General features: G+C 54.9%; 1 protein-coding gene across 2 annotated transcripts in view; it reads right to left on the bottom strand.

Moving 5' to 3' along the window:
* The window catches only part of AGPAT3 (1-acylglycerol-3-phosphate O-acyltransferase 3), an 80,795-nt gene that overhangs the window by 40,514 nt on the left and 15,972 nt on the right, over positions 1-24,309 (bottom strand). Inside the window, exon 1 of one of the 2 annotated variants that reach the window (XM_032865226.1) lies at positions 4,029-4,047. The exons of the other annotated variant lie outside the window; for it this stretch is intronic. The gene's annotated coding sequence lies outside the window, so the exon portion shown is untranslated. Of the gene's footprint in view, positions 1-4,028; positions 4,048-24,309 lie in introns of those variants that run through there. 2 annotated transcript variants of the gene reach the window in all.

The following is a 24,309-nucleotide window of genomic DNA, read 5'->3' on the forward strand; positions in this document are numbered from 1 at the left end:
CGAGAGGGGAGCCCCCACGTGGGACCAGTGCCCTTAGGGAAGAGACCCCAAGAGCACCCTTGCCCTTCCCCCACATGAGGACCCAGTGAGAAGCCACCAGCTGTGAAGTAGGAAGGGGCCTCCCCGACCCCGAATCCGCCGGCACCTTGATCCTGGTCTCCCGGCCCCATGAAGCATTAAGAACTCCATGTGCATTGTCGCCAGGCCTGTGGGATTCTGCCAGGGGGGCTCCAGCGGTAGGTGTCACTGTCTGCTTTGTACCCAGAGTCTGCCAGCGTGGTGGGTGATGGCACAGATCATGGTGTAACAGCTGGCAGAGGACAGGGACTCGCCGCTGCCCAGGTCCGCAGTGGCTGGTGCCCTACCCCTAGGGCCCCTGCTGGGCACCCCGACGCCCACAGCCATGGCAAGTGCGACTCCGGCCCCTCCCTGCTTCAGCAGCCCCGCTTGGGACGCTGAGATGCAGCAGGGAACCAGGGAAAGAAATCTAACATCCTTTATTTTTTAAAACAAGTAGGGTTGATCTTATAATCTGTACAAGAGGTTAACAGCCTGGCCTGGTCCGCCAAGCCCAGCAGCGCCCACCACCTAGTCCTTCTACAGGCCCCACACCTGGATTGACATAAAATGTGCCCACAGATGCCATCTGACTCAAACACACCAGCTGTGGACATGCAGACTGGGGCACAGCGCAAGGACCCTGGCGGTCTCGCCCGACCCCACCACCGCCACACTCCATCACGGCCACCTCTGCAGGCACGGAGCTCAGGGGCTTTCTGGGGAGTGCCCTGACGGGGTCAGCTCTCCTCACCCACCTTGCCAGGACACAAGACGATCAGGAACCTTCTCTTGGGCACCAGGCACGTTCCTGCTGACCTGTGCTTAAAAGACGTCCTCACGCACCCATGCACCAGACACAGCCCAAGTACAGCTCCGTGATCCCATCGCTGGGGCTGACGGACAAGCCTTCCAGCTCCCTCCTGACTGGGGGCCCTCAGCCCACGCTGGCGCTTGCGGGTCTGACACCCCAGCCTGTGAAGACGTCCGGGAGATGGCACCTGGCCCTCTTGTCCCCTCCCAGGGCTGCCGGTCGCCACCATCCCCGGAGCCCTCAGTGGTCCTGCGCCCACCCCTCCTTCCTGGGACTGGCCCGCGGGGCGCCTGTGCTCTGACACTCCTGCCAAGGGCCTGGGGGGCTGCAGTTGCCCACGCCGGCAGGCAAGCCTATCTGACGCTGGGGTTTCAGATCAAGAAGCCACATGCTGCAGCAGGCCGGTGGCAAATCTTACTCTGTACCCCCATCTCTTGACACTGGACTCGCCTCTCCAACCCCCAACCCCCCCCAGAGAGGGTAATGAGGGGCCACCATGAGCCCCTCACCCCCGGCCAGGGTCGTGTCACGGCGGCAGCTGCGCCTGGCTTGGACACCCCAAACAGCCTCCCCGACGGGGTTGTTCCTAACGGCTCCGGAGACCAGCGTCATCTGGAGAGATGCACGGCTCTGGCTGCCATGTGCCTGGCCGGGTGTCAGACCTCTCGGGACCCTGACATTGACGGGGCATCCATGCTGCTCTGTGGAGTCCCCAGGCAGCTGCCCCGCTGGCCGTTGGAGGGTTGGGGCTCTGCCAGGCACGGGACGCCACTCGGGATTCCGGCTGTGTTGCAATGTTGGGGATCGGGCTCAGACGGACGGCCCGCCAAGGCCCAGTGGTTCTCAACGGCCAGAGGCTGTATCCTTCTCGTCCATTGGCTCCCCTCAGCAGCGGACACCTGCACCAGCCCCTGGTTTCCAGCAGGGGCTGGCCATCGGGTCCGGTCTACCCCTCCCCACCCTCGGGACCCCCGGCCTCAGCCCTCCTGGGGGCTGCGGTCCGTTCCAGGCCCCGGGGCTCTCTGCGACAGTCTGGCCTCACTCTGTTGCTTTGGTTTCCTCGGGCCGCCAGCCGAGTGTCTGGGCGCCCACGTCACTAACGCACCCCCTCCTGGGACCCCGGGGGCCGCCCTCCGGCAGCAGCGCATTTGGGAAGAGACGGGTGTTAGCGCTCAGGCTCACTTGGGGCCACTGCTGGTGCTGCTGTACAGGCGAGCCGTGGAGGTGTCCCTGCAAAATAGGGAGCTCGAAGGGGTTGTTCTGACGGCCCCAGGCGGACTCCTCTGGACATGCCGGCAAGTGCAAGCCGCTGGCGGTCGGATCGCGGAGGGGAAGGGTCAGCGTGGGGCGGGAAGGAACCGAAGGTGCTGAGGCTCTGCTCCTAGTCCCCGGGCGCCGGGAGCGCTCACTCCGCAGACAGGCCGGAGCTGGGGGCCAGGGGCGCTGCCGGGCGGAGCGTGGGGCGGGTGACACGGACAACAGCTCCTCCATCGAGGGGGCCCCAGGGCAGATGCACGCTGACCGCCACAGGCCAGCCCCACACACCCCGGGGTCCCTGCTCTGCTAACTCCGCCCCCCACTTCCCAAGGACCCGCCCATGCGGGGAGCGGGTGGCAACGGTCCTTGAACGTCCGATTGTGAAATGGACAGATCGATGGAAGGGAGCAACTTAATTCAGGAGCAAATGTTTCTGTCTCCCGCCTCCTGTGCCCAGCCGGGTCCTAGGCCAGAGCCTCTGCACCCCGAGCCGGGCTGTTCATCCGCCCGCCCCCGCCTGGCGTGCGACTGCTGGCCGAGCTCCGGCCGGCTCCCGACACACCCACCTGGTCCCAGTCCATTTCCCCTCGCAGAGACTCACCCCAGGAAGACCACAGACACCCCTTCCCTCCTGACCGTCTGGGTACTTCTCTTGCAGCAAAGCCCTCCCCACCACCACCTAAGAACTCACTGTCCCCGTTTGTCTCCGTGCACACATGGTCCCTGTGCCAGTGCCCGTCCCCTGACAGACGGCAGCAGAGCCCAGCCTCAGGCATCCCCAATAGAGTCGTGCCCCTGGCCATCCCCCCAGAGCCGCATGTGCCCCCACAAAGCCGCGTGTGCCCCCCTAGAGCCACGGGCTCCTGTCCTGCACGTGGAACCTGTTGGTTAAAGAATCAGCTTGCCCAGCCAAGGAAAGCAGGACTCATAGCTGATCAGCCGTCTCTCCATCGGGAGCATGTAAGAATTCCCCAGATCTCACAACCGGTGGAGGGGGGAGTGAAGACGCAAGGGCGTCACAGGCTAGCCCTCCGCGGGCCGGCCGAGGGCAGGGACGTGAGCCGCGCAGGGACTTTACACATTCTCGTAGCTGCATTAACTTAATGATGTATTTAACCCAATGTGACCAAAACAGCATCCTTTCACCGTACGGCATTAACGAGGTGAGCTGGGCACCTGGGGGTCTCTGTCGGTGAAGCATCTGCTGTGGGTGGGGTGATGGTCCCGGAGTCCTCAGATCGAGTCCCACATCAGGGTCTCTGCTCATCAGAGAGCCTGGTTCTCCCTCTCCCCCTGCCGCTCCCCTGCTTGTGCTCTCTCTCCCTCAAATAAATAAATAAAATCTTAAAGAAAAAAACAGGCGCAGAGGACCCACTCATGCTGCTTTTCCCACAGGTCCGTGGACACCAGGCACTAAGTCCCACCGCCCGACACAGCCGCTCCCTTCCAAGGCCTCAACAGCCGAGTGTGGCCGTGGCCTCGGACATTGGACCCCCTGGACCGTCGGGTTCTACCGGAGGTTACTCAAGTGACTCAGGCAGACAGCAGCCTTGGGCCCCAGAGCGGGGAGACTGTACAGACCCAGAACACACAGATTCCAGCGAGGAGTTCCTAGCCCCGGAGATGGCCCTGGGACAGGTCCAAACACCATCTTATTGACCCAGAGGCTTCGCCTTCGCTTTGGGGCCAGGGTGAGGATGCACGAGCCATGAGGGCTTTCCTGCAGGCGGAGCAAATGTGGGGGCTCCCTGGAAAGTGACCCAGCCCCTGCCTGCTCTCTGGGGAGCGCAGACGGTGGGGCCCCACATGCCCAGCCCGGCCGGCAGCTGCATGGGGCCTCCCGCTCACCCGGGAAGGCGGAAGGTTCTGCTGGAGAGACAGCGGCACGCCCTGCCCTTACCTGGGGGTTCCCTGGGCCAGGCGAGCCAGGCAGTCCCTTGAAAGCAACTAAGGGCACAGGACCTGCTGGCTTTTATCCTGCCCTCAGCTCCTCCCTGTAGGAGCAGTGAGGAGGCGGGTCCGGAGGTGTCCTTTTCACCCTTGACCTAAACCCTCTGCAACCAGGAGGCAGAAACAACCAGCAGTATGGCCCGGGGCCACCGCCGCCCACGTCCAGCTGCACCGGTTCTGGTTGGGGCTGGTGAGCGACGGGGAAACGGCCCTGGCAGAGACGGAGGTGGTGGCCCTTCTCCTCTTTATTTCCACAGAGGCTGAAAGCCAGGACCCGACATGCCCCCTGCCCTGACAAACAGAAATGCAAGTCACCACTGGTAGAGCCACCCCTATGTGTGGGGCAGAGGGTGGCGGGAGACCCAAGGAGACGGGACAGGACGTGCCTTCTAACACACTCGGGTCAGAGGTTCTGGAATACAGACCCGTCTGCAACACGGTGGGAAGCGGGGGGCTGCCCACCCAGAGGCCACCGTCCCTCGCTTCTGTACCAACAGGACAGACGTCCTGTCAGGCAGGCCACTGCCACCCAAGCAGGGAAGGTCGCAGTCCCTGTGACCGGAGCAGCAGTGTCTGGCCTGGGAGACAAAAGCCACTAGGAAGTGGCCCAGACATGCCCTTCTCCTTCCTGCCTGGAATGCAGATGAAAGGGCCGGGGGGAAGCAGCCTTCCTGAGACCAGCAAGCCATAGTCAGGGGGCAGAAGCTGCAGGCAGAGGAGGAGGTCAGAGGGAGCCTGGCCCCTGTGGTCCACGGAGCTGCTGCCCAGCCTAGCCCCAGGCTTGCTGGTAACGGGAGAGAACCGGCTCCTTACAGACACGGAACCCTGCGGCATGTGTGTCTTGCGTCAGAGAAAACGGTCCTGAGCCGTGTAGCCCCCACCTCGGTCCATGACACAGATGCGCCCAGTCCCAGGTCTCATCCTTGGCCGCAAGAGGATGAGGTTCACCCCGGCACAGGTCCCAGAGGGGAGCTTCTCTCCACAGACAGTCCAGGGCGCGGCGCCCCATCCCTCCTCAAAGCTCCGTGCTCTCCTGGCCCCTGTCTCCTTGCGCCAGTGGAAGGCCACCGGGCTGCCTGCCGGCTTTCTCGGGAACGCACCCCTGCATGCTGGGAGGCTGAGCGGGGGTTCCCTCCCCGAGCAGGGCCCGGCTCAGAGGACCCTGAGTCTCGAGCCATGGGCCCCGCTGACAAGGGACAGGTTCCTCCACGTACGGCCCCCAAGGGCTGCACTCACCCTCCCGCACCCCTGCTGGTCACACCAGAGCCCCCGCAGCCCCTTCCCCCACACAGAGGGCTCTGCCCCCGGGACAGAGCGCTTAGTGACGCCTTATAACGCCGTCTGCGGCACGGCTGCGTATTTTTACTTCGGAAAGTCACACAGAAACCAACACGCCCCACACCCGTGCACCTACCGCAGAGCTGAAACACGTGCCAAATTGTTTCTGATCTTTGTGTCTAAAGAAAGCTCTGTGTGTGTGTCGGTAGGTGTGCATGTGTATGGTGGGTGTGTGAGAGCGTGCACACACATGTGTGTGCATGTGGGTGCACGCGTGAGTATGTACACATACATGTGCGTCTCCGTGTGCACGCATGTGTGTGCTGTGTGTACGCACGTGTCCACATACCTGTGCGCGTCTCCATGTGCACACACGTGGGTTCACTGTGTGTAATGTGCACATGTGTTGTGCACAGGAGTGTGTCACGTGTGATTACAGGTGTGTGTAGGTGTGGCGCATGTACCGTGGGCACATCCAGGAGGCACAGGAAGTGCGCGTGGCAGCTCCCCTTCCTCCTGGATCTTCCCCGGAGCTCAGGACATCCTGGAGCTCCCACCGACACCTCTGAAGCCGGGGCCACCCCCATGTCTGTCTGTCCACAGGAAAGGGGGCTCCGGCACTGCCTCCTGCTTTTGGCCTCAGGTCACACAGTGTCCAACTGGCCCCAGCCTGCAGGGACACGTGCCACCTACCTGTGCCCATCACCCCGAGCCTTGTGCCAGACTGCAGCTGTCCACACCACGTCGTGGGGAGGTTAAGCCTAAACACCCCACTGGCCACAGTGGCACCCTGTGGACAAGTGAGTCAGGGCCGGCAGCAGGGCCTCTCACTGCCGCAGAAACGCCGCCGTGTGCCCACCGGGCTCTCACGTACCCACCTGCTGGGCTCCCCCACCTCAGCCTCCCACTCCTCCTCCTCCTCCTCCCTGTCTTCCCAGCACCAGATGTGCACACGACCCAGCCTCGGCCATCCCTCCTCTGGCCGCTAGGACCTGTCGACTCTGCCGTGCTAGGCAGTCGGGTGCTGGCACGCCCACTGTGGCCCCCGCGGACTGGCCCCTCCGCCCTCCCTGCAGCCGGGGGCACCCCCAGGAGTCCAGGGATGACAGTCCTGATTCCTTCCACATGCACATGTGCACGTCACACACATCACACACATGCCTCCCGCACACTCCCGGTCACACGTGCAAGCACGTACCTGCACTCAGACCATGGCCGTCCCCTGCAATCCGCCAGGCTCTCTCCGCACCGGGAAGATCGCGGAAATTTTGTTCACACCCATCACCTCCCCAACCACCTGCTGTAACACAGCCCTCACGTGTGTCGGGGTCACAACCCCCACAGCCTGTGTCCTCCAGGCAGAGACCCTCTGCCCAAAGTGTCACCTCTGCCCAGAGGGGCGCCTGGCACATGGCAGACCCTCCGCCCAAGTAAGCAGATTATTAAATGAGACGCACGCTACCTGATGGCGGGATGGGGTGGCCTGTCCTCTTCCCGACCATCTGGAGGCCTGACCTCCTGGGGTCGCTTCCTGGGGGGTCCTTGGCAAGTCCACGACCGTGGTGATCCAGGTCCCCTCACCAACAGACCACACCGGACACCACGGCTTCAAACCCCGAGATCAACAGAAACTTTCCAGCAAAGTCTCTTCACTTCAAAGCTCTCTGGGTCTTCAAAGCCTTAAGAGGCACAGTTCTTTATAAGCAGTTTGAGCTCCGCAAAAGCCAGCACACGCCACTGGCTGTGTCCTTACCACGTGCGTCACTGAGTCACCCGACAGAGAGGACTCCCCAGCGCTTCCTGGACGTCTTACCGGAACCAACAGTCAAAGCCTCCGCCACCTGAGGGTCCCTCTCCTGCCACTGACATCACCGCATTAAAGGGTTTAATTTACAAAAGGGGAAATCGTCATCGACAGAATTTAGCCCAAATAAAGAAGGCTACGTTCTCTCATAAACCTTTACAAAATAGCGTTGCAACCCAGGGAGATCTGGGTGTCCTACGCCCGCACGTGCTGCAGGTTAGCCATGAGCTCCCTGTCCCCGTGGCGCGCCCTCCAGCACGCTCATCCCATGTGTGGGCCCAGCCCACCCCGACACTGGTGACACGGTGATGAACACGGCCCCAGAACACTTAGCTCCGAGAAGCAGGGGGAGTAATTACCGATCATCAACGGGACCGCCGTCATCCCCCGGTGTCGCTTATCACTGAAAACAGTGGGTCAAGGGCAAGAATAAGGCTTCTGAACTGGCTCGTTGACCAGACGAAGCCCAGCGCATCCTCAAGTTCTTGGCATCCCTGTGCCGGGGCCAGCCCGCTGCTCAGCCTGGGTCCTGCGCTCATGCGGGGGGAGCTCGTGCACGCGAGCACCGAGTCTCCACGGTGCAGCTGCCCACCAGGGGAAGGCTCCCCGCGCTCGGGGGTGCTGGTGGGGGGCGTGGTGAGGCGGCAATCGGTGTGGACTCAGCACACCCGCCGGGCCATCTGTGGTCACAGCCACGTAACGGGATGCACACGTGTGGCCGTGCGTCCTGGGAGAGGCGGGATCACCAGGCATGAGCGCCCAGGAAATGAGGGTCGGAAAACACCGTGGACCAAAGTACTGGTTCTCAGGTCTGTACACAATTTAGGAAGAAAGTAGGGACACCGATGAGCCTGAGCAAGACCAGCCACATGTCCTGACGCAGCAAGGACGTCATCGCAACAGCAGGGAGACAGAGCCAACCGACGTCAGCTCAGCGGAACGCAGTACAGTGAGGGGCGAGGACGAGGGAGGTGGTGACGGCGGTGCAGGATGCCCGTGCGTCTCCGCAGTCATGACAAGGACGAACAGCAGGGGAGCCCAGCATCTGCGAGATGTGGAGACAGACGCGCGCAGACACTGAGTCACAGAAAAGACAGAAACTCAAGGCCGCGGAAAGGACGCCCAGACAAGCACCCGCACGAGAAGGCCACGGTAACGAAGCAAGAGGGTAAAGCGGGCCTGAGGTGGGAGGTCCTGGAGAGACGGGCAGGGGCTGTGCCCGAGCCACCAGGAAGGATGACCGCACACCAGGACAGGCAGGTAGCTGGGCAAAGGCAGCCAGGAGGTGGAAGCGCACCTTCCCGGTGCTCAGGTCAGCACCAGCTAAACCAGAAACAAAACCAAACAGAAAACCCAACAAAGTAAAAAAACAGGGACCACAGACAAAAAAGATGTGTGTTTTGTGCACATGCCCACATTTTATCCGTAACTCTCGAAATACAACCCAAATAACAACAGTACTGACCCAAACACGTGGGGACAGGACGAGACCACCCGCTGGAGGGGACGGTCTTCACGCCGGCTTACGAAATGAGACCCGCCTCTGCTGCATGGAGAGAGACGCCCCAGCCCAAGCAATCCAGCGGGGCTGAGAATAACGAATCTGAATGCAAAACATTAAAATCGGATTCAAAATTGTAGCGCTGGACCGCAGACGGTCACCCCGGTGAGATGAAACGAGATGAAGTGGAATATTTATGATGCTCGGAACTCAGATTCCTCAAGAAGCTTAAACGGTCTCGTCTCCGTGCACCAAGCAGCCCACAGCACTTTCCATAAAGCAGAAGTCCCAGGGGTGCGGAAGAACGAGTCCCAGCAAGCTAGTGCCGGGACACACGGACCCGTCTCTTCCAGTCCAAGGACAGAGGTCGAGGGACCCATGAGGCGGCAGGAGGTGGGTCTGAGGCTGCGGCGCTGATCCTGTCCCTGGTGACAAGCGCCACGCCTCCGTTCACCTGCCCGCGGGGACACAGACATATCGAGCAACAAAGAAATAATCGACAAATGCAAAATCATATTTGAAGTGCAGACCATATTTGCTAGAAACTACTAACAAGATCAGGAAACATGGCCTTTTCCCAGACGGGGGACCACCCTCCTCTCAGACGGTCCTCTCCAGGGGACGTAGAAACCAAAACGCACAATGAAACTGCCACCATACTTAGAAGAAAAGTGATCACTTTAGATATTTAAGTCTTTAGGAACAAAGGCATGAAAACAAGAGAACCAAGCTTCTAACTGGAAAAGCTAAAAGAGAATTAGGGAGTCAGGAAGGAATTAATAAAAGTAAAAGCAAACTGAGTTTAAAAATTGTAATGTATAACTAAACTTGAAAGAAAATCAATAAAACAGTTAAGTCACCCAGAGCAATAAAAACTGAGAAAAAGCAGAACAAAAAACACATGAAATAAGAAAAGAGGGAACAACCATCAAAAGAAAACATTTTTTTTAAATCATGGAAATAGTTGCACATGTCTGTGCAAAGAAATCGGAAAGCCTAGATGAAATGCATATTTTCTAGAAGGAAAATTTTACAAAGAAAGTCACCACGAAAAAGAAACTTTAAGCAGACCTATTTTTTTCTAAAGATTTATTCATTTACTAGAGAGAGAGAGAGAGAGAAAGGATGCAAGCAGGAGGGGTAGAGAGAGGGAAAAATCCCAAGCAGAGTCCCCACTAAGCACAGAACCTGAGATGCACTTGATCTCACGACCCTAAGACCATGACCTGAGCTGAAACCAGGACTCAGACCCTTAACCCACGGAGCCATTTAAGCACCCCAGAGCAGATCTATTTTTATAGAATGAAAAGAGATCTGTTGGTTACTTCTCACAAAAGATGCCATACTCAGATGATTTTGGAAAGGAATTCTACCAACCCTCTCAGAGCAGATTATCTTCATAACACTTAACCTTTTCCAGAACGTAGAGGAGGATGGAAAAAGTCCAAGTGCCTCTTATGAAGACAGCACAGCTCTGACTGCACATGGGAGAAGGAACGCAGCAGAAGGAAGCCCGTCACATCGATGGCTCCCATGTGTGTTGAGAGGACCCTGGGGTCCCCAAGCCTCCAGCAGGGGACACGGAAGTCCCCTGTCTTTCCAGGATGTCTCGAGGAGGCACAATTGTCTTTTTATATTTCAACCCAATGACACAGACTGAATTCGGAAGCAGGGGACTCCGGCCGCCTCCTCTGCTGCCAGACATAAAAGAGACTCATAAAAATACAAAACTGTGTCACTCTCCTCACTCCCTGGGTTCAGTTGTGGAAGACGTAGCTTTTCTTCATAAAAAAGAGTATTTATGTTAATATGAAATCAGCTTATTGTTTCTATTTAAATAGACTATTAAATAAATACTTTTAAATGTTCTTGGGGTTAGTTTCTAAAGCAGCCTACACGGACAGTAGGATTTCTTGACCGTGGCACTGCTGAGATTCCAGAAGCCAGCCCGGGCACGGCAGGCTCTCTGCCAGCATCCCTGCCTGCCCACTGCTTGTCAGGAACAACGCCCTGCACCCACAGCTGTGCTAACCAAAAACATCTCCTGACGTGCCCGAGTGTCCCCTTGCTGGTGACAGGGCAATTGCCCCCAGCTGAGACCCACAATAGATAGGACTCACGCAGATGCACAAAGATCTCTCTGCGACCCTCAGTACGTCAAAGGTGTAAAGAGAACAGAAGTTTGAGAACCACTGCTCTTTGCTTACAAATAGGAGTACAAAAATGGGTTAAAAAAATATTAGCAAACCAAATCTAATAGAGTGTTAAAAAGACAATACATCATGACCAAGTGGGGTTTGGTCCGTGAATGCAAGGATGGTTTGATATCAGGAAATCTATCCATAAAATTCTATCTCTTCAACAAGAAGGGTAACAAAATTCAACCTCACTTTCAGACAAAAACACTCCATAAAGTAAGAGTCAATTTGAAATATCCTATGTACACATCACGTGCTTCCCCGCACGCTGATACTCTCTCCACTCCAAAGCCAGCACCTGACGCAGTGGAGAAACACGTAGCAGCATCCCAGCCAATGCCAGGAACGCAACATGTGGCCATGACCTCCCGGGTCAGATGTGTGGATGTGGACAGGATGCTCACTACAGACGCACAGCAGCAAACCAGTTCTCACCACAATAGCACGAAAGCACAGAAACCATTGTGACCAAATCTGGTTTAGATCAGGACTCAGGAACGGCTTGCTCTAGAAAACCAGGGGCTCTAACTATTGACAATAAGAAGGAAAGGAAGAAACAATGTGAGTATTCCATGAGCTGGGACATGCTTCTGGGCCCTGGCACCCTTGCTTCCACATCTAGGGCTGGAGAGGGAAGCCCGGCCACCCAGCCTTGGTGCCTGAGTGTCTGTGGGCACGCCTCCTGAGTTCGGTTCACGTGGAGGTGAGCAGGAGAAGCACTCAGGCAATGCCAGGAGCCACGCCTGAGAAGGTGGCTTGTGTGACCCCCGGGCCACAGGTGACATTTCTCCTGGGCACCCTGCCCTCTACCCTTCTGTCTCAACTTGAAGCCGTAGGGTAAAGCTGAACCACTGGCCAGACCTGCCGGTGTTCCCAGACTGCGGTTCTATTCCGCAAGGGGTGGGAGCGGCCCCGCAGAAAGTGCCCCCCCAACACGGCGGCCGGGCAGTCAGCAGAGTCACCCAGAAGCCCCAGCCCTGTTCGGTCTGTGGGCACTGCCCTTCCCACGCAGCTCCACTAATGAACACCGTGAGCCCATGTACACATGCACGTGAGGGTGCACACCATTCCTTACGTGTGTTCCAGCAGGAGGCATACAGCACGGAATGTTCCAGAAAATAGACACCTGCTCCGTGGAAAGGGAATCGCCCAGGTCACTGTCCATCTACAGCCTCCCATCATCTTTGCAACTTACATACAGCACCAGCCACAACGGACACGGAGTGCCTGAGCCAAAGCTGTGGGCGGTGGGGTCTACGGTCAAGGGGCTGGGGGGGGCATGGACACTGCAGAGCCCCGAGGCCCATCGTCCCCCTCCACGGACCCCCAGCCAGCCCCTCGACAGGGGAACGAGCACTATGAGGATTCTGGAGCTGTGCACCTCCAGTCTGGAAAGCTCTGGCTCTAATACACAGAAAATGGGGTGACTGTGCTCGGAAACGGTAACGCAGACATTCCGCACAGCGTGTGGGCGCGGGTACAGGTCTGTGTACACGCGTGCTCCTGAGCCTGCATGAACAAGGAAGTCTTCAAAATGAAGCCCAGCCGTGTGGCGTAAAAACTTCCGGACCAAGTTACAATCATCGGCACAGACGCAGGCTACGACATAGAAATGTGTTTTTAAAAACTCTGCGTGCGGGCATGTCTTTATGTGTATTTTTACCAGTTCTGGAAGGATCAACCACCGCCAGGGAAGAGAGGGGAAGTCTGTTATGTCTTACGTTCGGTTCTGTGTTCCATTTTCACAAGCGTGCATTATTTTATAATTAAAATTAAAATGTTAAGGAAAAAGAATTATCTTGCTTGCTTCTTAAATTCTAACCTTTTGCCCCTGCGGGGGTGACAATGGCGGACCCAATTACCCTGAGCACTGGTAAGATTTGTTTTTTCAGGAGAAAAGCTTCCCTTACAGGATAACTGCCTTCCCGAGACACACCCTGGCCGGGCAAAGTCTGGGCCCTTTGCTTGGCCCCTCATACCGCCTGCAGGGTCCAGAGAACTCCTCGCGCAGCAGGAACCACACCCTGAGCCCCAGGTGCCCGGAGCCACAGGGACCCTGTCCTTCCACACCACTGGCTTTCTTGGACAGCCGTGTGCGGGCTCAGCTAGGGAGGCGCCTCCCCGCCTTACCACCTTGGGTAAGGTTCACAGGACACGCAGGCCACAGCGGGTTGGAGGGACCAGTGAGGCCCTTTGCCCTCTCTGGGGCACCCATCACGCTCCGTGGTAGACCAGCGCCCTGCGGCGGCCTGGTGTCTGCAGCCCCGACTCTGGGCAGACAGCACATCGGTGGCCTTTACTCCTCAGTTCTCTGATGACGGAACAAGTGGCACGCCTGCTTCCCTGTGTTTACTGGGTATTGGGACATCGTTTAGAGGGGCCAGTCAAGTCACAAATGAATGCAATGCCTTATTTCGACCCTGAGGGTTATCAGTGTGGATGGGGACACGGGGGTCGCCGTTACACGCCGCCTGTACTGTCTGTCTGGTTTTGCTCGGCCCTTCCCGTCTGTGGAACTTAAGAAACCAAGAGAAGAATGGAGGGAAGGGAAAATAAAGTTAAGAAGAAAGCAGAGAGGGAGACAAACCATGAGACACTCTTAATCACAGGAGACAAACAGGGTCGCTGCGGGGGCGGGGTGGGGGATGGGGTGACTGGGGGACGGGCATTCAGGAGGGCACGTGATGGGACGAGAAGCCGGTATTGTACGCAGCTGGTGACTCCCTGACCTCCACCCCTGAAACTTAAAAAAAGACCAAAGTGGTACTGTCGTGTGTATACACACAGCCAAACGACTCCGAGGTGGGAACGTTAATTGAATCCTCTGGGACGCTCGGTCATAAATCAGATCCGGGAAGGGCCCCGCAGCTACGACCAGTCCTGCAAAGCACCGTGCCGCCAGCCTGCCACTCCTCCTCCCCGTCCTCCTGCCGGCCCTCAAGAGCAACTTTGCAGTCCCTGTCCCCAGAAATGAGGGAGATCAAACCAATGTCCAGCTTCGATCTCCCCAAATCCCATGTTGCCAGGAGAGTTCTGGCTGATGGCCGGTGAGCCTTGGCTGCTGTCCCCCAGCAACAAGCCATCATCGGGGACACACGCCTGCCATGCACGAGACACCACGCTTCCTGGACCAAAAGGCTCTCGGCTGCACGCGGGAGTCCCGCACCACTGGCCGGAGCCCCGAGGAGGGAGAGAAGCTCCCAGGCCTGAGCGAAGGACCCCGCGGCCAGACAGTAACCAGAGGGAAGGCACGCCCGGGAGCGGCTCAGGAGGTCACGGTGTGGTTTGGTTTTCTTCTGCGGACACCAGGAGCTCGCAACAATTTCGCAGTCAGACCACAAGCACTGTCAACAAATCAATGGCGAGTCACGAAAGGCAAATGACCTTTTGTCGATTTGGAGCGCTGGGGACGAGCTGCTCAGAGCAGCAGTTAGCGGTACGCCCCGTTTAGAGTGGCGCTGAGCCGAGAGGGGACCATCGAGGGATACATCACTCTACGGAGACCGTCGACAAAGTGACTTGAGTTCAACACCTGAAGTGAGGACCGGTCAGCGTGCGCTATAGCATCTGTATTTCGTACGAGCCGCGACTCCCAGCGTGGAAAGTATGCGGCCAACCCGGGCTCCATCAGCCCCGTTCAAACCCTAAAGATTGTTTTTACCAAACGGTGGCTGTCAGCACACCGTTTGCTGTCATTACCACTGAGGCGGGTCAACTCCGTGCCCGCAATGTCCAGGCCTCATCTCTGCGGAAAGTTCTCGTAAAGGTAGCGGAGGCCATGTGCTCACGGCTCGACTGATAGGGAGGGAACCGGTCACTCGTCACCCAGTGGCGGCGGAGCCCAGGAAGGAGCGAGGGCACAGGAAGGAACCCGAGAGGAGGGTCCCCACGAGCTGGGAGTTGGGACACGAAGGATGGGACGGAGGCCTGGGTCGCCGGGGGCCACCCTGACGCTCTGTCCTCAGACCCAGACGAACCAGCGCCCACCAGACCGGGTGCTCTCCACCAGCGCCGCTGGTTATCACCGGGGCTGCTTATCCTCGGGGGAGGCCCACAGGGGCAGACCGGCCCATGCAAACACGGGCTCCCCTCCCGGCAAACACAGCCCCTGGCCTCCAGGTCGCCCGCCCGCCCACCCCTGGACGTCGAAGCCACACGACCACCCCCGTCTCCTGATAAACAGACTCCTGGCCTCTCAGGTCTGCTACCGAAGTCCGGGTCTGGCCCTGCGAGGGACTGCGGCTACTACGCCCCGATGGAAGGTCCTGGGCCGGGCCCTGTTCTCAGCCTGGCCCCGTTTCTCACTCCATTCAGCTCTCCCACGAAAGAACAGAAGGGGAAAGCCCGTTACCAGGTCACCAAAATCACTGGATTTGGGACAGAGACTTGTCACAGGAAACCTTTAAGGTATATGCCTCCTCGAGAAAATCAGCCGACGATGCAGTGAGGCCTGCCTGGGTCCCCCACGGTTCCCCCCGCACCGCCGAGGCTAGACCGGCAGGTGTGTGCTCGCAGGTGGGCGCCCACGTCTGCCAGCGAGAGCCCGCTCCAGGGCCCAGGTGGACCCACTCCAGCACTCCTGTGGGGAACGGGGTCACCACACCCTCGCACACACGCGTGCACACACACACCCGCACCTCCGTCTCCTGACTCACCGAGGCCCGGGGCAGCAGAGCCAGCGGGACAATCGTCCTCACGGTCTCCAAGGTGAAGGTCTACAAGTGAGAGGTACAAACACGACTCCTTACACCGGATGGGAAACCCCCCCGCCGGCCAGAGCACCTGCGGTCGGCGCCGCACGGAACGGAGCGCACCCAGAGCAGCCGAGGGCCGCGCGAGCACACGGCACGGACTCAGGCCCAACCGGGAATGCGGCCTATTTGGGGCCTCTCGAGGGCCAGTCCTCCCTCCCCACTACCTGGGATGGAGGCCCAACAGACGGCTCCGGAATGAGCAAACCCACAGAGACCCAGAGGTCACACGCTGGGAAAGACCAAAGCAATTTCCCCTCCCTTGCAGGTGCGGGGCAGCCGAAGGTGGGCGCCGCCGTGGAGTGGAGCAGAACAGCCTCCGGCCTCCGGCTCCCCCACACGCGCAGCCCCACTCGTGGCACCCCTGCCGACCCCACGGGCGCAGCCCCTCTCTGGCCCCATGCTGGCCTGGGACCCACAAAGCGAAAAGGACAGGCTTACGGGCTAATCATGGCTCTTGTTTCCATTGGTTTTAAACCGTGGCAAAACCTACACAAATTTCACATCTTCACCATGTCTAAGTGTCCAGGTCAGTGGTGCTTGGTACGTCCATACTGCTGTGCCACCGTCCCCACCGTCCACGCGCAGGGCTCCTTCCACCTCCCTGGACAGGAGCTCCGTCCTCAGGCAACGCGGACGCCCCCTCCCCAGCCACCCCACTGTGTCCCTGGGGCTCTCAGCGCCCCGGGGACGGCGTGTCAGTGCACTGACGCAGGCTTCGTCCTCCCGTGTCTGGTTCCCGTCACCGAGCATGACATCATCAAGGCTCATCCGTGCCGTAGCGTGGGTCAGAACGTTGTTCCCAAGGCTGAACAACATTCCACTCTGTGCGGAGACCATACTCTCCTGTCGACCTTACAGCTTCACACTCAGGTCTGTGATCCGCTTTGAGTTCATTTGTCCAAATGGGATAAAGGAGGGTGCAGACTTGTTTCTGCATTTGGGGGTCCCAGAGTCCTGGCTCTGCCCCCATTGGGTCACGTTGGCACTTTCGTTGGAAATCGGCAGACTAGGAAGCTGTGGGGTCGCTTCTGGAGGCTTCTCTGTCCCGCTGATCTTCAGGTGTACGGTTTGGCCAGTTCCACGATGTCCGTAACGCTCAAGCAGGGGAGGAAGTCTCAAAATGGGTCGTCTTTTGTCTCTTCAAAATCATTCTGGCCCTTCTAGGTCACTGGATTTGTGTCTGACTTTTAGAATAGGCTTGGAGGGATGCCCGGGGGGCTCAGTGGGTTAAGCATCTGCCTTCGGCTCAGGTCACGATCTCAGGGTCCTGGGATCGAGCCCCGCATCAGGCTCTCCGCTCAGCAGGGAGCCTGCTTCCACCACCCTCTCTGCCTGCCTCTCTGCCTACTTGTGATCTCTGTCTGTCAAATAAATAATTAAAAATCTTTAAAAAAAATAGAATAGGCTTGCAAGTTTCTACAAAATCCCTCGCCAGGATTTTGATTGTGATCGCGCTGAATCTATGGGTCAATTTTGGTAGAATTAACATTTCGATAACGTTGGCCTCCTGGCCAGTAACGGACGATGGGCCACCTTGTTTAGTCTTTAATTTCTCAGCACATTTTTTGCTTATATCTATCCCTAAGAATTTCATATTTTTGAAGCTCTATCTAATAAACGGTGTTTTATTGCAGTTTGAGTTGTTCGATGCTAGTATACAGAAATAATATTAATTTTGTCAGACTGAACTGTACCCTGTAAATTCACTAAATGCACCTATTCTAGTAGCTTTTTAAATAAATTTTTAAAGGATTTTCCACATAAGCCATCATGCCGCCTGTGAATAAGGACAATTTTACTTCTTTTCCATTTTGTACATCCTTTATCTGTTTTTCTTGCCATACTTTTCTAGCATAATGTTGAGCAGAAGTGGTGAGAGAGACACCCTTGCCTTTCTCCCAATACGAGAAGGAAAACGCTGGTCTCCCACCATTACATATGGTATTAGCTGCAGGTCTGCGCAGACGCCCTCCCTCAGACTTCGATGCCCACTTGTTAGACTGCTGAGAGCTTGTGGGGTTTTTTAGCATAATGAGTATTAAAGTTTGTCGAAGGCTTTTTTTTTTTCCTTATTAGAATAGTTACATGGTTTTCTTTTAGTCTGTTAATGCAGCGGATTACAGGAATTCATTTTAAATGTTAAACCAACCTTGCATTCCTGGGGAAACTCACCCTTGGTCACGATGCAGTGTCCATTTTACATGTTGTTGGACTTGACTTGTTAAGATGTTCCAACTCATTCGCTCACAAGGGATACTGGTCCACAGTGTTTGCCTGGTTACGTACCACGGCAATGCTGGCCTCATGGAGTGGGCTGAGCACTCACCCTCTTCCAATGACTGGAGGACCTTGTGCAGCATTATTATTATTTCTTCCTTCAGTGTCTAATAGAATTCAATAGAAAACATCTGGACCAAGGGTTTTCTCTGTTGACAGACTTTTATATATAAATTCAATTTTTCAATAGATACAAGGTTATTTGGGTTATCGACTTGACCTGAGTACGTTTTAGTGATTTGCATCTTTCCAGGGATTTGCCCATTTCATCCATGTTCTAAAATTTCCCCACACAAAGCTTTTCAGAATGTTCCCTTGCCATCATTTTAACACCTATGACATACGTAGTGATTTCTCATCTCTCATTTCTGATTTTGGCAATTTTTTTCTCTTTCTTTTCTGATCAGTCTAACTAGGAGTTTATCAATTTTAATGATCATTTCAAAGAACCAACTTTAGCGGTTTCTCTCCTATTGTTTTCTATTTCATGGATTTCAGCTCTTTGCTATATCTTTCCTGTATTTGCTTTTTCTTAAGGTTGAAGCTTAAATCATTGACTTGAGAACTGTTTTATGTTCTAACATATTTAACGCTATAAATCTCCCTCTGAGCACAGTTTTATCTGCACCCCACAAATTCTGATACAGGATGTGTCGACTTTCGCTAAGTTCAAAATGGTGCCTAGTTTCCTTTGTGATCTCCTCTTTGAACTGGGAATAACTATGCTTATTTTGTTCCCAAATATTTTGGGATTTTTCCAGATATCACTGAGACTTGTTCTATCGTCCAGAACATGGTCTGTCTCGGTGGACATTCTGCATGTGAGTTCCATTGTTGCCGCGAGCTGGGGTGCTGGTCTACAGACACAAGCAACACAAGCGGGGAGGCAGCATGGCTCAAGACTTCTACATCTTTACTGATGTTGTGTCTACTTGTCCTATCAGTTATTGGGACAGGAGTGCTTAAGTCTCCAACGGTAACAGATCTGGAGGTCTCCTTTCAGTAGATCATTTTGTGCCACTTGTATTTTGAGGCTCTGTTATTAAGTGCATACCTATTCAATAGGTTATGCTTTCTTGATGAGCTTCCTGCCTTTACCAGGATAACGTATATTCCTGGAAATACTTCTGGTCCTGAAATCTAACTTATGTGACTCAACCATCTTTAGACCAGTATTTGTGCAATACATGCCTTTCCAACGCTTTCCTTTAAACCACATCTTTAGGGACACCTGGGTGGCTCAGTCGGTTAAGCATCCAACTCTTGGTACATGTCTTTCCAACATTTTCCTTTAAACTGTGTCTTCAGGGGCACCTGGGTGGCTCAGTCGGTTAAGCACCCAACTCTTGGTTTTGGCTCAGGTCATGATCTCAGAGTACTGGGATCAAGTCCTGTGTTGGGCTCCCTGCTCAGCAGGGCGTCTGCTTCTCCCTCTCCCTCTGCCCCTCCCACCCCCACTTGTGCCTACACATGCACAATCTCTCAAATAAATAAATAATGTTTTAAAAAATAAACTGTGTTTGATATTTAATGCAAATAGCACTTTTATTGAATCTTTTTGATCTGGCAACCTCTGACAAAATGTCTCTTTTTTGGAGTTTTCAGGTCATTTGCATTTGATGAAACTGTCAGTATGGTTGGGTTTAAATCCATCATCTTTCTATTTGTCCAAATTTCTTGGCTTCTTTTTTTTTTTTTTTTACTGTCTTCTTCTGGACTCGTGGTTTTTTAAACAACTCAATTTGATCTTTACTACAGCTTGTTACCAGCCCTCCCTGCCGTTTTGTAGGGGCTGTCCCAGGGTTTACAGCAAACCCTCAGTACATCACTGCCTACCTTCCAATATTTTAACACTTCCCGTTCATTTGAAGAACTTTATAACAGTTTCCATTTTGTTCCTCCTGGACTTTGCGCTACATTGTTGCAGACCTTTTTCCACTGACATTGCGAACTCTACAAATGTCATTATTATCTTCAAACGGTAAATCATCTGTTTGTTTTTTTAACACGAGGGGACACATGGCTTTTCTACTTGTCTGCACTTCTGCGCTCCGTTCCTTCAGATCCAGATTTCTGGCTCCTCCCTGAAGAAGGCCCTTCATAGTCCCGGGGAGAGTCCTCTGGAGAGACATTCTTGCAGCTTTTAAACACCGAAAAGTCTTTCTTTTGTCTCCACTTCGGATCGATATTCTGTTGTCTGTAGGACTGTAGCTGGAAGATTTCCTCCGCTCAGGAGCTGGAGGAGGCTCCATCCTCGGGATCGCGCGGCTTCGGACGGGAAGTGAGCTCTCCTTTCATCTTCGTTCCTCCGTGCATTGTAGGGTTTTGCCTCTGGCTCTTCTAGGATTTTTCTACTGTTAAAATTTCCAGAAAGTTGATTACGATGTGCCCTTGTGTGGTTTTCTTCCCATTTCTTCTGCCTAGAGTTTGCTGATCTTCCTAGAAATGAGCTTTCATCAGATGCAGAGAATTCTAACTACTATTTTCTTCAAATATCTCCCACCACACACACCTCTTCTCTGAATTCAACTTCACATGCGCTTCCACCCCATATGGTCCCCCCGCCCCAACTCTGTTCCTTTTTTCCATCCCTGCTGTTTTCCAAGTTTCACTGGAAGAAGCTTCTAGGGTTATCTCTTCACAAATACCAATCTTGTCTCTACAAAGTCTGACCTAGTCTAAAGCCCATCCAGTGCACTTTCTGGAAGACTCAGTGGGTCTTTCCCAAACCTTCCGCGTTCTCCTTGTTCACGTTTTTCCTGTGTCACCGACACAAGGCGTGTTTCTGTAACTGACATTTCAACACCCTCGCCTGCTGATCCCACCGTCTGGACGGATGCGGCCCCACCCGGATCTCTCCTCTCCAGGGTTACATTGTCTCCCTTGCAGGGCTAGTGATTTTTGATCGGCTCCAGACGTCTCAAACTTGCTGTTGTCAGCCCATTTTTGCTGCGGTCATCCTGGTGAGGCCTTTCTCGAGGATGCAGTTCAATCACTCAGAATCAGTTGGACGCTTCAAGGCTTGCTATCAGCTTTGTCAGCTGGGTCCTGAACCGGCTGCGTCCGGGGCGAAGGCAATGAGCTCGGAGGACTCTACCCCATGCCTTTTGGACCGTGAGGTCTTCCCACGTGTCTGGTGAGAACACAGACTTCATTCCCTGGGTCAACCACAAAAACCTACTCACTCCGGCGCCTTCTGCCCTCATCTTGGTGGTACCTGCACACATATGCACGGACCAGCACTCACCCAGAGATCAGGAAGACCCCCTGGAGGTCCTCTCTAAAGCCCTGTCCCCACACAATCCCCTCAACTCCACTGTTTCCCCCACAAATTCTAGCCTCAGTGGAAACCCTTTGACGCCAAATTGTCTCCAGCTGGTCCTGGGCTCCCGCCCCTGGGCTCAGCTAGACACTGTGGGCAAGATTTCGGGAGGCCAGGGGCCCCCCTCGTAGGGACAGCTGCCCCGTGCCCAGCTGTGCAGCCTCTGACACCTACAGCCTTGCACACCTGTTGGCTTTCCTGCTGTTTCAGGCAGGATCTGAAACCCAGTCCCTGTCTCCCCATCTTGGCTACAAGTCGGGGATGAAACCTTGTAACCTTTTTTTTGAAACCTTGTGTTTTTAATTCAATTTCCCACTGATCCCTCGTGCATGACTCTGGTGGACTTAAACGGTGTATCCCATCGGAGCCGCACCGAGCTGTACGTCAGCCTAAAGCAGGGCTTCCGTCACCAGGACGGGCCCGACCACCGCGCAGCTCACTACAGCCAGCCCTTGGAAAGAACGAAAGCATTTACCTCTCTCTCTGGTCTCAGCTCTCCCCTCTCAATGGAAGCAGCTCATCAGAAGCCCATCTGCTATTTCAGAAGAAACGCTGGGATTGCGCGCTGCTCTTGGGAACCGGGAACGGCGAGCCTGCGGCCAGTTAGCCTAAAGAGAAGCCCGGGCCCGAAGACACACTGAGCGCTGAAAACACCTGGACCCACTCAAGGCCCTTCTCCTCAATCCACGATCGCTTCCCGATTTATTCACTGAGGTCAGGGGCATCGCTGACGTCCTGTCCCGAGTAGCACCACCCAAGGTCACCTTCCTCCTGACAACGCGCTGGGGCTGAGGCAGACGCTCCGGAGGCCAGGAGGTGTCTGAGAAGTCTTCAGACCAGCAGCTGAAGCTCCGGGGTGTGGGGCTGGGGGGGCGCGGGAGCCGCAGCTCAGGGGAAGGTGTGTCTTGGGGCGCTGGCGGGGCCTCGCTGCAGGGGCAGTGGGACACCCTCCTCCTCACCCCTTCCCAGCGTTCACAAAGCCAAGAGCCCAGTCCTGGACTCGTCAGAGGCGGGCAAGTCCTTTGTCAGGCATGTGATTTGGAAATATTTTCTCCTAGCCCATGGGTCATCTTTTTGCTTTCTTGATGGCATCCTGTGAAGCACAAAGGTTTTTCATTTTGATCTTAAAAGCAGCCCCAGAAAAGACAGATTACCTTTAAGAAGAGGAAGACTGGCAATGGTTTCTTAGCGTACAAAGGATGGCAAAGGCCGGTGCACAGATCCCCAACGTGCAAGAAAGGCCCCCCACGACCCAAGAAGCCCCCGGAGGAGCAGGGAAGCCTTTCAGGGACACAGAAGCAGGAAGCATCGGACGGAAGGAGTCGCTAACACACACGTGCTTCGAGCGGGAGAAGGGTTCTCACGTGGAAAACCGGAGACGCAAATCGGAATAAAAAGCCAAGAAAGTGGCAAATACGTCTACAAACCTGAACCAAGAAGTAACACAGCAGAGTGTCTGGTGAGGTTAAAAAACCACTAAACACACAACACGTGGGTCGGGAAGGGCACGAGCCGAGTCCCTGGACCAGCCCCGAGAGTAAAGAACGGCTTAACGTCGGATAACGGACAGCTACGGATGTTCTAAATTCCGGAAAAACCATCAAAAGCAGAGTCTTTAACTTCCAAACTGCTAGAGGGCGTAAAGATGAAAAGATCAGTAATTATCTTAAAAAAAAAAAAAAAAAGCAGGAGGGAGAAGGATGGGGGAAACACGGCACAGATAAAACAGTGAGCAAAATGCAAGGTCACAGGAGTACCTGGGTGGCTCAGAGGGTTAAGCCTCTGCCTTCAGCTCCTGTCATGATCCCAGGGTCCTGGGATTGAGCCCCGCATCGGGCTCTCCGCTCAGCGGGGAGCCTGCTTCCCCCTCTCTCTCTGCCTGCCTCTCTGCCTGCTTGTGATCTCTGTCTATCAAATAAAATAAAATAAAATCTTTTTTAAAAAATGCGAGGTGACAGACTGAAACTCTGTGCATCAGTAATCACGTTTAAAGGAGCCTGTATAAAGGCTCCAGTTAAAAAAATATTTTTTGATTGATCATCAGACTTTGAAAAAACAAATGCCAAACTTTAAAAGAACTTTAATCATATGCTACTTCTGAGGCACATCTATGACACGAAGAGACAGAAAGGTTAAAAGCAGGAGGAGCATGGAGGCACGTGCTAAGCCGTGGTCGCTGGTTCCGCGTGTGATTTCAGAGCAGCGTAAAGCCCAGAGCATCACAGCGGGAAAGGCCGCGTCTTCGTCCTCGTAGCAGACGCTCCAGCCACGAGGAGGATACAATAATTCAGAAACTGTCTCGCTAATAAAAATGCCCCCGAACACATAAAGCAAGTGGGTGTCAGTGCAAGGATAAGGTAAATCCGAGGATGTGACGGGACTGGTTCTCCGACAGAGCAGGGACACCTAAGAAAGAAACCAACAAGGACAAGGACTCATAGGCATGTTCTGGGAGGGGCCAGACCAGAAACACCGGTCTCTACCACAACCGCTCAACTCTGTCCTCCTGCAAAGCAGCCACGAACGACACGGAGACCAGTGAGTGTCTCTGGGATCCCATAAAACTTTATTTATAGAAACAGGTGCTGGGCGCCTGGGTGGCTCAGTTAGTTAAACTCCTGCCCTCGGTTCAGGTCATGATCCCAAGGTCCTGGGATTGAGCCCCGCATCGGGCTCTCTGCTCAGCACAAACCCTGCTTCTCCTTCTCCTTCTCCTTCTGCCCCTCCGCGCTGTTCTGCTCTCTCTCTCTCGAATAAATAAAATCCTAAAAAAAAAAAAGAAGAAGGAAAGAAGCAGGTGTCAAGCCAGATTTGGCCAATGGGCTTTAGTTTGCCAACCTGACATAGGTTTGAATACCGGGATGCATAAACTTTATGCACCTATACAGAACACGCCCCCACCAATGGCAGAATGTCATCTTTTCAAGGACACAGAGGACATTTCCAAAACTGAACCAGATGCTGGGCCATAAAGCAAGTCTCAACAAATTTCCAAAGACAAGCATCAGTCAGAGCATAATCTTTGACCACAGTTCCCTGAAGCTAAAAATAATAATAATTTCATTTGTTTTTTTAAAAGATTTTACTTATTTGACAG

Source organism: Lontra canadensis, unplaced genomic scaffold (genome assembly GCF_010015895.1).
Source record: "Lontra canadensis isolate GAN:19392208 unplaced genomic scaffold, GSC_riverotter_1.0 scaffold29, whole genome shotgun sequence".
NCBI classification, from domain to species: domain Eukaryota; kingdom Metazoa; phylum Chordata; class Mammalia; order Carnivora; family Mustelidae; genus Lontra; species Lontra canadensis.